Source organism: Ornithorhynchus anatinus, chromosome 11, assembly GCF_004115215.2.
Source record: "Ornithorhynchus anatinus isolate Pmale09 chromosome 11, mOrnAna1.pri.v4, whole genome shotgun sequence".
Lineage (NCBI taxonomy): Eukaryota > Metazoa > Chordata > Mammalia > Monotremata > Ornithorhynchidae > Ornithorhynchus > Ornithorhynchus anatinus.
The window spans coordinates 56,736,859-56,751,052 of record NC_041738.1 but is presented as its reverse complement, the minus strand read 5'-3'; the positions used below and the strand labels follow the sequence as shown (position 1 = coordinate 56,751,052).

The 14,194-nt window shown below is 44.5% G+C and overlaps 1 protein-coding gene across 21 annotated transcripts in view; it reads left to right on the top strand.

Annotated features, from left to right (window-relative positions):
* NCAM1 (neural cell adhesion molecule 1) overlaps positions 1-14,194 on the top strand; it is a 280,151-nt gene that overhangs the window by 59,022 nt on the left and 206,935 nt on the right. The gene's annotated exons all lie outside the window — the stretch shown is intronic.

Genomic DNA, 14,194 nt, shown 5'->3' with positions numbered 1-14,194 from the left:
AAGTCACTTCACTTCTCTGTGCCTCAGTTCCCTCATCTGTAAAATGGGAATTAAGATGGTGAGCCTCACATGGGACATGGACTGTTTCCAACTTGATTAGATTTTAGCTACCTCAGTGCCTAGCACATAGTAAGCGCTTAACAAATACCTTAAAAAATCTGTGGTATTTATCGGCCTGATTTCTGCAGGCCCTCTCCTTGTTGGGCTGTAGAAAGGTCTTCCAAACATATAGGATTCTCAGAACGTAGAAAATGACAAGGATACAAGGGCACAGGGGTGGGAATGCCAGAGGTCTAGCAGGGGAGGGGGCTTTTGCCAACCTAGCGGGCAGTTGTTCTCGCCCCTCTGGGCAAGTGTGTTTGTGTTGGGGGGTGGGGGAGGCTCAGCATCCTGTCTCTTCAATCAGTCACTCATTATGGGTAGAGAATGGGTCTGTTATTGTACTCTCCCAATTGCATAGTACAATGCTCTGCATACACTAAGTGCTCAATTAATATGATTGACTGGTGTATATCAAGCGCTACTGGATGCAGAGCACCATACTAAGCTCTTGGGAAAGTACGATGCAGTGTAGTTGGTTGACACGAATCCTGCCCTCGAGGAAGCTTACAGGCAAATGGGAACGACAGACATTAAAACAAATGACAGATCTGAGGAAATAGAGTATTAGGAAATGTACCTAAGTGCTGTGGGGCTTGGGTGAGTATCAAAGTACTTAATGGATACACTGCCAAGTACATAGTCGACACAGAGGGAGGGCGGATGGGAAAAGGAAACTCAGTTCTCAAGAGGAGGAGGAGTAATAATAGTAATAATTACGGCATTTAAGTGCTTGCTCTGTACTAAATGCTGGGATAGATAGATTCAGTCCATCACTGAATCCTGTTGGTCCCACCTTCACAGCATAGCTAAAATCCGCCCTTTCCTCTCCATCCAAACTGTTTTCACATTAATACAATCACTCATCCTATCCCACCTGGATTACTGCATCAGCCTCCTTACTGATCTCCAAGCCTCCTGTCTCTCCCCACTCCAGTCTGTACTTCAGTCTGCTGCTTGGATTATTTTTCTAGAAAAAGAATCAGAACGTGTCACCTTGCTCTTCAAAAAAACTCCAGTGATTGCCCATCCACCTCTGCAACAAACAAAAACTCACCAGTAGCTTTAAAGCACTCCACCCCCTCCTACCTCACCTCGCTACTCTCCTACAACCCAGCCTGCACACTTCGTTCCTCTACTGTTAACCTTCTAACTGTGCTTCCATCTTGCCTATCTCGCCGTCAAACCCTAGCCCACATCCTACCTCTGGCCTGGAACGCCCTCCCTCCTCAAATCCAACAGACAATTGCTCTCCCCCACGTCAAAGCCTTATTGAAGGCACATCTCTGAGCGCCCCCTTTCCTCATCTTCCACTCCCATCTGCGTTGCCCTGACTTGCTCCCTTTGCTCTTCCCCCCTCCCAATTCAACAACTCTTATGTATATATCTGTAGTTTATTTGTACTGGTCTGTCTCCTCCAATGCACCTATTATCTAAAGATACAGTCTGTATCTATAGATAGAAGACTATCCAAGACTGTAAACTCGTTGTGGGGAGAGAATATGTCTGTTTCTTGTTGTATTGTACTCTCCCAAGTGCTTAATATAGTTCTCTGCACACAGTAAGCACTCAATAAATACGAATGAATGAATGAATGAATGAATGAAAGGTTGAATACAGTCCCTGTCCCCCTTGGACTAAAAGGGAGAGAGAACAGGATTTGAATTCCCATTTTACACATGAGGAGAATGGGGCATAGGGACCTTAAGTCTCTTGTCCAAGGTCACACAGCAGGCCAGGAGTGTAGCCGGGACTGAAACCCAGCTATCCTGGCTCTCAGCCCCGTGCTCTTTCTACTGAGCCGCATGAGAGAAAACGTCCATTTAATTTGTATGACGGCTGGGGCCAGGTTCCCTCAGCCCAGGTTAAGAGCCTGGAAATTGGTTTTGCCAGTTGGGGATGATTCTCCAATCGAAAATCTCATTTTGAGATTGTGAAGGGGAAAAGGGAACCACCACAGGGCTTAGTGTGACTTTTTTATTTTTAATCTTGAGAAATCAAAATGAATAAATCAAGATAGCTCCCGTTGTTGTGAGGCTCACAAAAAACAAAAACCTTGAGCGCCCTTGGTGTCGGAGCGGCATTTAAAAACTGAGCAGACTATTCCCAGGCCTAGGCTGACTTCATCAATGAGTTTGAGGCCCAAACAAAAACATTCTTACCTGAGATTTGAATGTAGGCATACTCTCCCAAATGATTAACGTAGTGCTCTGCCCACACCATTAATTGAGCACTTACTGTGTGTAGAACACTGTACCAGGCCCTTGGTAGAGAGCAGTACAACAGAGTTGGTAGACATGTTCCCCACCTACAAGAGCTAACGGTCTAGAGGATAAATTAATTCATTTAATCCTACTTATTGAGCGCTTTCTGGGGGCACAGCACTGTATAAGGCCCTTGGGAGAGGATGGTATAACAATAAACAGACACATTCCCTGCCCACAATGAGCTTACAGTCTAAAGATCCCATTGATGGTTAGATTAATGATCCTGGAAATCCCTGTCAGTAATGGGTAGTTAGAACACCTTTGGTTTCCAGAATAGGAACTGAGGGGCACTGGGAATTGGTAAGTAGGCCTGATCTTGGTTAGCTCAGGCCCAGAAAATATCTAGCTATCAGTCAATCGGTGGTATTTATTGAGCATTTGCTATGTGCAGAGCACTGTACTAAGGGCTTGGGAAAGAACAATAGAACAGAGTTCATTCATTCAATTGTATTTATTGAGCACTTACTGTGTGCAAAGCACTGTACTAAGCACTTGGGAGAGTACAGTATAACAAGAGACACATTCCTGCCCACAATGAGCTCACGGCATAAAGGGGGATACAGATATTTATATAAATAAATAGATAAGTAAATTACAGATCTATACAGATATGTTCAGTGGGGTTGGGAGGGAGGATGAATGAAAGCAAGTAAAAATAAAAAATACATAAATTGTGGTATTTAAGTGCTTACTATGTGCAAAGCACTGTTCTAAGCACTGGGGGGATACAAGGTGATCAGGTTGTCCAACGTGAGGCTCACGGTTTTAATCCCCATTGACAGATGAGGTAACTGAGGCACAGAGAAGTTAAGTGACTTGCCCAAGGTCACACAGCTGACTAGCGGCAGAGCCAGGATTAGAACCCGTGACCTCTGACTCCCAAGCCCCTGCTCTTTCCACTGAGCCACGCTAGTAGGAGCAGTGCAGAAGGGAGTGGGAGAAGAGAAGAGGCGGGCTAAGTCATGGAAGCCTTCTTGGAGGAGATGTGCCTTTGGAGTTGGTAGACATGTTTCCATGTCTGTGTCCTCATTATTGTAAGCTCCTTGTGGGCAGAGACCATGTCTACCAACTCTGATGTGTGTTACTCTCCCAAGTCCTAAGTACAGTGCTCTCCATTTTATACTTCAGCCCCACAGTGCTTATATAACATATATTATTTGTGGATTCATATCTGTTTAGAATTTGGAAGTTTTCCTTTCCTAAGCCAAATGCTATTAACTGAGCTCTTGTGACTTCTTATCATTAAATAAGTCAACTTGAACCACCAAGGACAAGAATGATTTGTGTTTGTGTGATATTATCACAAATCTTTGTGACTTGAGGGGAAAAAAAACACCAACCCATTGTTAGCGGTTGTGACCATTTTGCTTTGCCCGACTTGCCTAAGGGGTAATAATTCCATTTGCCTGAATATGCTAAGCTACTGGAACAGCCTAGGTAGAGAATGAAAGTTTCAAAGGGCTGTTGCTGACAAGATTTGTACGGCAAGGAGAGAAGAAAGATGTAGCATATTGAAGCAGAACTAGCTCATTATTCAAGGAGCTGTAGGGGTAATCTTTTAAGTTCAGCGATCAGGAGTAGCGATTTTCTTAAACTTCGTGTCCTCTTCCAACTGAAAAATAATCTTAGGATTCTTGGCCAATTCTTGTGATCTGAGGTATTAGAGATCAATCAATCAATGAATGGTATTTATTGAGAGCTTATTACGTGCAGGGTGCTGTACTAAGCGCTTGGGAAAGTACAGTTCTACCGAGTTGGTAGATGTGCTCCATTCCCACAGGAGCTTACAGTCAACGTGGGGAGACAGACATTAAAATAGAAAATAAAAAGCAGTCAGCATATTCCCCACTCATTATTATAGTATATTTTAATGCTTACTTTGTGCTTACTATGTTGAGAGATAATCAGATTGGACATAGTCCCTGTCCCACCTGGGGCTCATTTCACTGAAGAACTCTCCCTGTCATCTATTCAAATGTGTTTCCTTTAAGCACATTTAAGGTTATTATTTCACCTGCCTTAAAAAGGGAATTGGCAAACCCTTGGCTACAAACCCTCCCCAGATATCACACCTTCCTTCACAGCAAGAAGTATAACACAATTTGTGGATGAGTGCATATTAAAAAAAAAAGTAGGAGGGGGAGGGAAAACTCTGGACATGACTGGAACTGGACATTAAAACACTGCTCCCCTTTTAGCAGTCTGACATTTCTTGTGCTCACAAACCTGGAAGATGGAGCCAGAGAACCAAAAAAAAAAAAAAACGGAAATAATTAAATGCCAACCCCGTGACTTTTATAGCAGTTCATTCAGCTGCGTACCCACAAAGCACTTCCCCGGAAAGTTCAAGCCAAGAATTGACTTGGCAAGCCGATGACCATTTTTCATTCATTTCGGTGACCATCTCCAGTGGTAAGAACTCAGCAGAAAGGAAACCTATTCAGGACTTCTGAGAAGTGTAGAAACAGAAGACTGTTCCCTTTTGCTGTGAACAGTGTAGAAACACCTGTGTTGGAGGGGTCTTTGGGGCTCGAATTTTACTCTGAAGGGGCATTAAATTGACATTGTCAAGGTATCAATAAGCGGTTTCTCCATTTGGTTGTAGTTAAGATTTAGGTGAGAGGGAAGAAAATGGACATTGAGGGAGTGGGATTTAAAACACACACTCTCTTCTCTCTTTCTTTCTTTCTTTCTCTCTCTCTCTGCTTGGAAGCAGTAAGTAGGTGAGCCCAGAATGGCAGATGTTTTTGTGTGTTTTCAGCTACCAGCAAGGGGAGTCAGCAGAAGGTGAGGATCATTAGAAAGGGGTGAAGGGCCCTGCTGGGACACCACTGGGGGCCACATCCAGCCACCAGGAGGGCAGCAAGCAGGTGAAGTTCCCTCTCCCTCCCCTTTCTGTTTGCCTCCCCTCCCTCCTCTCTCTGTCTGCCTCCTCTTCCTCTCCTTTCTGCCTCCCTCCCCATTCCTTTGTCTGCCTCCCCTCCTTCCCCTCTCTGCCTCCCCCCTCTTCCTCCTCTCCCTCCTCTCTCTTCCTCCTCTTTCTCCTCTCTCTTCCTACCCTCCCTCCTCTCCTTCCTCCCCACCTCCTCTCTGTCTGCCTCCCCCGGCCCTCTCCTCCCTTCTCCTCTGCGTCTCCTCCCTCCTCTCCCTTCCTCCCCTACTTTTTCTCTCACCCCTCTCTCCATCCCCTCCATCTCCCCTTCCCCTCCCTGTCTCCTCCCCCTCCATCTCTCCTAACCCTGGCTTGGTGCTTCTGGGGAAGGGTCATCCCCAGCCCCCTGCTCTCTGGGCATCACAGTATATGCTCAATCCTCCACTTGGATCACTTCACGTTAAGACAAACAGTCCTTACAGAGTTTTTAAGCTTACAACCCGTGTCAGCCCTTCAGCACTTTGCTTTTGACTCTAAGACATCCGCCTCCTTTATGGAGTGTCTGGGTGGTCTAGGTAGGGGTGGTGATGGTATACGGAAGCCACAGGGAACATAGGAAACAATTCAAATGGTGGGAGGGGAAGTGGAAGAGAAAGTTTAAAGGGAATGGAGGTCGGGACAGGAGAGACTAGAGGCAGGGAGGGGAGGGGTTAACTGATTAGCAGGCTGAAGTGAAAATTGGCTAATCTGTTGTGGAACCTCTCAGTCAATGTAAGTAAAACATATTCATTCTGTCACAAAATCCGGTCAATTCAACCTCCACAACATCGCTTCCCAGTGTAATATGTATGTTATAAATTATCATTATTCATGTTAATGCCTGTCTCCCCCTCTAGACTGTAAACCCATTATGGACAGGGGAACATGTCTGCTAATTCTGTTGTTCTGTGCCCTCCCAAGCACTTAGTACAGTGCTCCATAGTATATGCTCAATAAATATCATTGAGTGATTGCTAAAATCTGCCTTTCATCCACCTTCTCCATCCAAACTGCTACCACCTTAGTCTAAGAATTATCCTATCCCACTTGGATTACTGTCGGCCTCCTTGCTGAGCTCCCTACCTCCTGTCTCTCCCCACTCCAGTCCAAACTTCACTCTTCTGTCCTCAAGCGTCTTACAATCTAGGAAGAAATGCACTCTGCTCCCTTAACCATGGATCCCTCTGTAATAATAATGGTACTTGTTAAGTGCTTACTATGTGCCAAGCACTGTTCTCAGCGCTGGGGTAGATTCAAGTTAGGTTGGATAGAGTCCCTGTCCCACATTGGGCTCACACTCTTAATCCCCATTTTACAGATGAGATAACTGAAGCCCAGAGAAGTGAAGTGACTTGCCCAAGGTCACAGAGCAGACAAATGGTGGAGCTGGAATTAGAACCCATAACCTTATGACTCCCAGACCCATGCTGTATCCACTAAGCCATGCGTCAGGGATTGTGTTTACCAATTCTGTTATATTGTACTCTCCCAAATGCTTAGTCCAGTGCTCTGCGTGTAGTAAGTGCTAAATACATAACACTAATTGACAGATTCAGAATTTCTGATGCTTATTGTGAAAGTGCTAAATGTGACTCATTTATTCATTCACTCGTATTTATTGAGTGCTTACTGAGTGCAGAGCACAAGCCTTTTCCCCACTACATGCCCTCTGAGGTAACCACAGATTTTTGTCACCTGTAATTGTTGTTACAGGTAACCAAATGAAGCGTTCCTCCCAGCCAGAATCCATTTTGAAGTTAGCCAATAGAGTGTAATAATAATGCCAGTCTGTCTGTCTATCTACATTTTTTTGTTTTCCTCTTTGATTCAGAATTCTGATTTCTTCTGGACAGTCTATGAGCTTGTTACCCTTTTACACTTTTGTTCTGAAGCTGGGGCTTTTGGAGTTCATTTTCAGTTAGAGCTCATAAACTTGTAATTAATGACCATATGGTAAGCCTGCCTCTGAGGAGAGGGTTTTGGAGGACAAAAGCAAGGCCTGTCTCACCATTGTTTTCTCCTCGCTTAGTGTCCCAAGGAGCAGAGCTAAACATTCCTCCTCTCTGATGCTGAACTCGCACAAAGGAACCGTTCTTTCAGCTGAAAAATGATTTTCTCAGCAAATATGAAGTGTAGAAGCACATTTTCTCCTGTATCCCCTCCCCACCCTCCAACCAAATTGAAAACGTTTGTGGTGATTGGGTCCACTAAAGGCCATAACAGGAATGTTTCTTCTACATAAATATTCTGAGAAATTAATCATAATAGCAGTATTAGTAAAGTGTTTACTATGTATCATGCACTGTGCTAAAAACTGTAATGGATACAAGATTATCAGATCAGACCCAATCTCTGCCCTATTTGAGGTTCACTGTCTGAGGGGTAGGGAGAATAGAGATTTTTCTCCCCATTTTGCAGACGAGGCAACTGAAGCCCAGAGAAGTTAGAGGACTTGCCCACAATCATACATCAGGTGAAATGTTGAGGATAGAGATTCCCATCATAAATGGTGGAAGAGCCTAAGTCCAGTCATGAAGACTTGGGGAATGTGAACTTTTGGAAGGATTTGGAAGGATTTGGTAACTCCTCGAGGGCAGGGGTTGTATCTGCCAACTCTCCCAAGCACTCAGTACAGTGAAGCAGCGTGGCTCACTGGAAAGAGCACGGGCTTTGGAGTCAGAGGTCATGGGTTCGAACCCCGGCTCTACCACTTGTCAGTTGTGTGACTTTGGGCAAGTCACTTAACTTCTCGGTGCGTCAGTTACCTCATCTGTAAAATGGGGATTAAGACTGTGAGCCCCACGTGGGACAACCTGATTCCCCTGTGTCTACCGCAGCGCTTAGAACAGTGCTTGGCACATAGTAAGCGCTTAACAAATACCAACATTATTATTATTATTACAGTGCTCTGCACACAGAAGGCTAAGTTTCTTGAGGGCAGGGATCACTCTGTTGGATTCTCCCAAGTGCTCAGTACAGTCATCATCATCATCATCAGTGATATGTATTGAGTGCTTACTCTGTGCAGAGCACTGAACTAAGTGCTTGGGAGAGCACAGTATAGCAGAGTTAGGCAGAAACATTACCTGCCCACAGTGAACATACAGGGTAGTTGGGGAGACAGAGTACCTGACCCACAGTAGACTGCAAGGTCCCTAAGGGCAGAAATAGTCCTTAAGGGCAAAGATAGTGTCGACTCTATTGTACTCTTTCAAGTGCTCAGCACAGTGCTCTGCATAAAATGCACTGTAAGGTCTTTGAGGGCAAGGATCATGTGTACTAATTGTTGAACTCGCCCAAGTGCTCAGCACAGTCCTCCATATCAAGTTAGTGCTCAATAAATAGTATTGATGGATTCTTTATGGTGCTAATGTTTTGTGCAGGGCCACATACACTCTCTTGTCCCTCACTGACTTGTTACCCATGAGCCCCTAATTGTGGTATTTGTTAAGCGTTTACTGTGTACCAAGCAGCTGTCCTAAGCTCTGGGGTAGATACAAGATAATCAGTGCCCACATGGGGTTCTCAGTCTAAGGAAGAGGGAGAATGGGTATTGAGTCCACATTTTGCACATTAAGGAGCCGGGGCCTAGAGATGTGAAGTGACTTGCCCAAGGTCACACAGCAGGTAAGGGGGATTAGAACCCAGATCATCTAACTCTCAAGCCTGTGCTCTTTCCTCGTTGTGGGCGGTGAGTGAGTTTAGAAGTGACTGAAAGCTAAATCCAAACTTCTTGAGCATAAGTAGAGTACATACTTCAAGATTAAAAGAAAAATCAATGCCCAGTCAAGTAGGATTAAGTCTTCACTAATGATGGGCACAAAATAAAATTCAGCCCCTTCTGAGGCTTGAGTTCTTTTTCAGAGACGTCAGCTACTCCTCTAAGGGAGGCCAACTCTTGTCTCTTCACGGTCTAAGAAAAGTCTTCAGTCTGTTCTCCCAAGCTTGGGGCCAGTGATAAGGAGAAGCAAAATAATAGTAATAATAATAATTATAATGATGGTATTTAAGTAATTACTATTTGCCTGGCACTGGGGTGGATGCAAGCAAATGGGGTTGGCCACGTCCCTTGTGTCATATGGGGCTCACAGTCTCAATCCCTATTTTACAGGTGAGGGAACTGAGGCCCAGAGAAGTGAAGTGACTTGCCTAAGGTCACACAGCAGACAAGTGGGAGAGGTGGGATTAGAACTCATGACCTTCTGATTCCTACGCCTGGGCTGTATCCACTGTGCCATGCTGCTTTTAGTCCTAGGTAGCCAGATGCTCTTGGCACAGAAAGCTGATTTATTATACCTTATTTATGTTAATGTCCTTCTCCCCCTCTATTCTGTAAGCTTGTTAAGGGCAGAGAACATGACCACTAATTCTAACGTAGTGTACTCTCCCAAGCGCTTAGTACAGAGTAAATTCTCAGTAAAAACCATAGATTGATCATCCCCAAGTTAACTTCATTTTAGGGTATAAAGATTGCGAATGGCAAGTTCTCCCTAAGGCCCACAAGAGCCCTTGTTAGGAAGTGGGTTCTAATCCTGGCTCCTCCACTTGTCTCCTGTGTGACCTTGGGTGAGTCACTTCACTTCCCTGGTCCTAAGTTCTCATCTGAAAAATGCGATTAAGACTGTGAGCCCCCTGTGGGACAGGGACTGTGACCAACCTGATGATCGTGTATCTTCCCCAGTGCTTAGAACAGTGCTTGATACATAGTAAGTGCTTAACAAATACCATGATTATGAGCCCCGCTTAGTTTGCGCAGGACTTTTCAAATCGATTCTCCAGAAAACCAGTGACCCCCCGAGAGCAACTGACTAACGCTACAGTCGCTGAGGCATTTTTAATCGGATTCCATTTCAATTTGTATAGTAAACCAACCTTTCTAATTTGTGGTCTTGGCTCTAATGTCATTTATTAGAAACAGACCTAAACTTGTCAAGAACTAGATCCAGATATTTATATTTCTGAATCCCCTCCAGTTCGGTAGCGTAAAAAAGCAGGACTGACCAGCACAGAGTGGAAGGTGGAGCTATTTTCTGGGGAATTCAATCGGGGTAGAAAAGTCATCTGGCTACTTAAGGAACCATCCCATTATTTTCCATGGCAGCATTTGGTTTTCTTGAATTATTCAATAAATAACTCCAGACCCAGGCCAAGAATCCTGGAGCAGTTCAGCAGATGACTGTAATCTCTCTAGACTCTCTAGACTATGTTTGTTGTGGACAGGGAATGTGTCAGTTTATTATTCTACTGTACTCTCCCAAGCACTAGGTACAGTGCTCTGCACACAGAGCGCTCAATAAATGTGATTGAATGAATGAACCGGAACTGTGTCCAAGCTGATTGGTTTTTATCTGTCCCAGCCCTTAGTACAGTGCCCAGCACATAGTAATTGCTTAAGAGGTACCATAAAAAAAGTACTAACCCTGGCAGACCCAGTGTTAAGGAGTGTTGTGAATCTACTGGGCTTGCATCTTTCCATGGTTCAGGAAAGAAGAGCTTCCTGTAAGCCTCTGGCTCTTCAACCTGCCTTAGTCGTAGTTATAATTTAAACTCCAAAAACGAGCCTTCTCTGGTTAATTGCTAAGGAATTTTAAAATTGTGTTTGGATTCCAGATTTTGGGAAGCTATTATTGTTATTATCATTAAATGCTTGCAAACATATCCTGTCTTTCCCCATTTGCCTACCCCGAATTTTAGCACAGTGCTTGTTACATGGTAAGCACTCGATCAGCCCCAGCATCATCATCATTATGTTGTTATTACCCAGTAGACTTAATAGCTCGGGGTAAAGTAGAACTGTTTTCCTTTAAATTCCTTTCTTGAGCTGAGTTTCTATCAGGGTTGTCTTTTAGTGGGTGGTGGGGGTGGGAGAAGCTCTAGTTTACAAGTTAGGAGAATAGGGGTGATCTTGGCTAAGACACTTTTGGCCCTTTTAGAAGTCTTATCAACTCTGGGGTCCCTGGATTTTCTCTGAGCAAGCCGAAGGAAATTTGAAGGATTATCATGTTGTGCTTTTCCCAAATGAGTACCACTGGTATTATTAATATTAGTGGTACTATCTGGTTAATAATAATAATAATGGCATTTATTAAACTCTTGCTATGTGCCAGACATTGTGCTAAGTGCTGGGGTGGATACAAGCAAATTGGGTTGGACACAGTCCCTGTCCCATGTGGGGCTCACAGTCTCAATCCCCATTTTATATATGAGGTAACTGAGGCACAGAGAAATAAAGTGACTTGCCCAAGGTCACAAAGCTAAGTGGAGAAGCCGGGATTAGAACACATGACCTCCTGACTCCCGGTGCTCTATCCACTAGGCCATGCTGCTTCTGGTTGCAGTCAAATGAAAAATTAGGGTCAGAGTGAGGATCAGAAGGGTTTTTTTTAGTAGTATTTAAGTGGTCTACTGTGTGCCAGGCTTTGTACTAAGCGCTGGGGTAGATACAAGCTATTCAGATTTAACACAGTCCATGTCCCACATGAGACTTGCAGCTGTAATCCCCATTTTACAGATGAAGGATCTGAGGCCCAGAGAATTAAAGTGATTTGCCCAAGGTCACCCAGCAGAGAGGTGACGGAGGCGGGATTAGAATCCAGATTCTTCTGACTCCCAGGCCCGTGCTCCATCCACTAGGCCATGCTGCTTCTCCGGCACTTATTTCTGGTCTTTTGTTTTTAGTCTCTTCTGGTCACAAACAGGCCCAGGAATCTGCGTGTTGGTACTGATCCTCTATGAATCAGGATTGAACGATTTAGTTTTTTGATTAAGCTCGCTGTCGTCGCAGGCAATGTGTCTGTTTATTGTTCTAGTGTACTCTCCCAAGCACTTAGTAGAGTGCTCTACACACAGTAAATGCTCAGTAAATACGATTGAATGAATGAATGCAGTAGTTGATTGACTGGTATCTAGGGAGTTTGCAAAATTGCAGGGTGGGGGAGGGAAACCTCTTCACCAAAGAGGTGTCTCCCAAGTTGCTGAAATATCGCAGAATTTGAAGCAAGCCCCTCAATTGTTTTCACACCCCATTTGGAATCTTCTAATCTATTTCACAAAGATTATAGCTATTTCAGTGGCACAATTAAGCACCGAGTTGTCAAAATCCTTGTGTATACTCCCACTTGGAAAGTGGTAATGAATAATTTTCAATTTCTCACCTCACTCTGTTTTCGACTGGGCCCTCTCTTTAAGGACCCACAAGGCATGTCACCAAACAAAATGTCTTGATGAAAAATGAAAGCTGGCTCAAATATGACCTTCTCTTGGGTAACTATCCACAGTCGTCCTCCTGCCTCTGCCCAAAATTGAAAACAGCTCTAATAAATTTGATTACACGTTTTTATTTTTTACCGTCACTTGTGTGGTAATTGTCGGAATTGCTACCCGCAGTGATTTGTGTGTGCGAGATCATCGGAAATGAGGATTTCCTCTTCCTTACCTTCCTGAAGGGCAGATTCTCAATGGGCTTTTATTGGCGGAAGCAGTTGTGGTGTAGTGGAAAGAGCACAGACTTGCAAGTGAGAGGACCTGGGTTCTAATCCTGGCTCTGCCTCTTTATGGTCTTGGGCAAGTCATTTAACTTCTCTGGGGCTCAGTTATCTCATCTGTAAAATGAGGATTAAGACTCAGAGTCCCGTGTGGGACAGGGACTGTGTCCAACCTGATGAGCTTGTATCTACCCTAATGCTTAGTGTGGTGCCTGGCACAGAGTAAGCACTTAACAAATACAACATAAAAAAAGATTTAAATTGTGAGTCCGAGCTGAGCCCACAGAGGCTGTCTGTTCCTAATGGGGAGGGGCAGTATTCCATTGTGTGGTGGCATTAAAAGCACTTCCTTTGGGGTGTGTCATTCATTGTATTTTTTGAGCGCTTACTGTGTGCAGAGTACTGTACTAAGCACTTGGTAGAATACAGTAGAACATTAAACATATACATTCCCTACCCGCAGTGAACTCAGGGAAGGGTAGCTCTAGGAAGCTTTCTCCATTTGGTTGCCATATTTTTCTCCTTCCCCAATCCTTTTCCTTGAGGCATGGGAACGGGAGGTCAGTTTTGGGAAAAGTCTGGAACACAGTGGGGTTGGGACTGAAAGGAACCCCCCCCAGCTTGGCACACACACTGTTGACTTTGGAGATCACACAGCAAACAAGTGGCGGAGCTGGGATTAGAACCCATGACCTTCTGACTCATTCAACTGTAATTATTGAGCGCTTACTGTGTGCAAAGCACTGTACTAAGTACAACTTTAGACACATTCCCTGCCCACAATAATAATAATGATGGTATTTGTTAAGCGCTTACTACGTATCAAGCACTGGGGTAGAGACAAGATAATCATGTTGTCCCACATGGGGCTCGCATCCCCATTTTCCAGATGAAGTCACTGAGGCCCAGAGAAGTGAAGTGACTTGCCCAAAGTCACCCAGCTGACAAGTGGTCGAGGTGGGATGAACCACGACCTCTGACTCCCAAGCCCCTGCTCTATCCGCTAAGCCAGACTGCTTCTCATCTGGTCATCTTGTCTCTACCCCAGTGCTTGGCACATAGTAAGCGCTTAACAGAATTCTATTCTGTGAATTCTATTCTGTGAATTCTATTCTATCTATTGCCATCTTGATTCTCTTTATTGCCATTTATTGCCATTGTTCTTGTCTGTGTGTCTCCCCCGATTAGACTTTAAGTCCGTCAAAGGGCAGGGACTGTCTCTATCTGTTACCGATTTATACATTCCAAGCGCTTAGTACAGTGCTCTGCACATAGAAAGCGCTCAATAAATACTATTGAATGAATGAATGAATGAGATGAGTGGTCCCAAGCAGCAGTTCTGAAGGTTGAAGGGTTTCTGGGACAAACCAGGCCTGGGAGCCAATGGTCTTGGGCCCCACCTACCTAGTACCTCCCTCTTGAAGACTCAGGCC